The sequence below is a fragment of the Pterocles gutturalis genome, unplaced genomic scaffold, assembly GCF_000699245.1.
Source record: "Pterocles gutturalis isolate BGI_N339 unplaced genomic scaffold, ASM69924v1 scaffold32868, whole genome shotgun sequence".
In the NCBI taxonomy this organism is placed as follows: Eukaryota; Metazoa; Chordata; class Aves; order Pterocliformes; family Pteroclidae; genus Pterocles; species Pterocles gutturalis.
This window is the reverse complement of record NW_010124075.1, coordinates 19,055-20,630: the sequence shown is the minus strand read 5'-3', so window position 1 is coordinate 20,630 and position 1,576 is coordinate 19,055.

Sequence of the window (1,576 nt, the reverse complement as noted above, 5' to 3'; positions counted from 1 at the left end):
AACAGGCCCAGAGCCCCACAGCCACCCCCGAACCCAGGCTCAGAGGGAGCTGGAAACACCTTACAAAAAAAACGAAGCCAAAAAAGGGTTTTGTGTGTGTCCCGAAGAAGAAAGTTTACCTCAGAGGCCGGCTCCCTGAGGAGAGCGGGGCTCTGGAGAAGCTCCTGGAGGCTCCAGCTGCCTTCCCGAGCTCCAGCGGCTGCCAGGAGCAAGATCGGAGCAAAAACACCCAAAGGTGAGGAGGGGTGGAGGGCAGGGACTGTGCTAAAGTGCCCGCCCTGGCCCCGGACAATGAGGGATCTGGAGAAAAAGGAGAGAGGCAGTTCAACAGCACAACAGGCTGGGGCGTTTGGGGGTGTTGTGTTGTTTTTTTTTATTTATTTTAAATCAGCTTTATTTTTCTAACTGTTATTTCAATTTCCCATAGCACCTTGGCAATGTCAAAAACAAATACAAATACATGTATTATCATTTTAACATTTAAAGCATGAACCTACTTCACACAAATTTTTGTTTTGGACAGTTGTTGACAACAGGAATATACCAGAACAGACAAAGTAGAGAAGCCAGAGAAGTTGCGTTTTTCTCCTTTCGCTGAAGCCCTACCGCTTTGGAGAGAGATCAAAAATGCCAAGGGGAAGCTGGATTCATCCGGGAGGAACAAGATGGCTGTAGGAACTTGACCTCAATATATTATCTGAATATTTTGTATTCTATAAAAATTAGAACAAAAACCATGTATGCACAGTCTGTTTACATTTGAAGTTGCATTATTTTTTTTTTTTGGAAACTGTATCCATAACTGAAGCTCCATAAAAATAAACCTCTGGTTCTTAAATATAAAATTTTAAAGTTGTTACAGGTTAGTTCGCAGATGGATTTTTTTCAGAAATAAGTTGTTTTAACTCCATAGTTCAAGTCCTCCCAACTGTACATTAAAAACATCGACTCCGTTAACCTCTTGAAGTGCCTACGCTAAAGGCACTTAAGAGAAGAGCCAACTAAAATACTACAACAAACCAAAATTATGTACCATCCTAAAGGAAGCTCAGACTATATGTAATATATACACACAAAGAAGAGCATGGTAAATCATTCAGATTAATGGCAACAATCTTAACGTTTCAGAAGGAAATATCAAAATTAGAAACAAAAATTCTATTGCATATCTGTAGTAATCAAGGATTTACAAAAAAACTTATCAGAAGCAATTTCCCCCCGAAGTGCATTTCTGTTGCATCGTCTGTAATACAATGGTGCATTTTACAAATTTAAAATATCATCTGTACATACCAGATATTCTACCCCAAGTGAACACGCACTCGGGTAACAGTAAAAATAGCAGACATTTTCAAGACAATTAAGCTGATATTGACAAAGTAGTAAGGCCATAGCTATTTAACTACAGTAAAGCATCGATTAAGTCACTTATTTGCTACTGATCTGCCACAGTATCATCTTTCTCTTCTGGTTAATAGAGTGGGTTACTTTTTTTTTTCTTTTTTCTTTTTTAAACCTACTGCTAAAACTGCACCATCATAATGTGCCAGGCTAACTTTAAAAAACAAAACAAAAC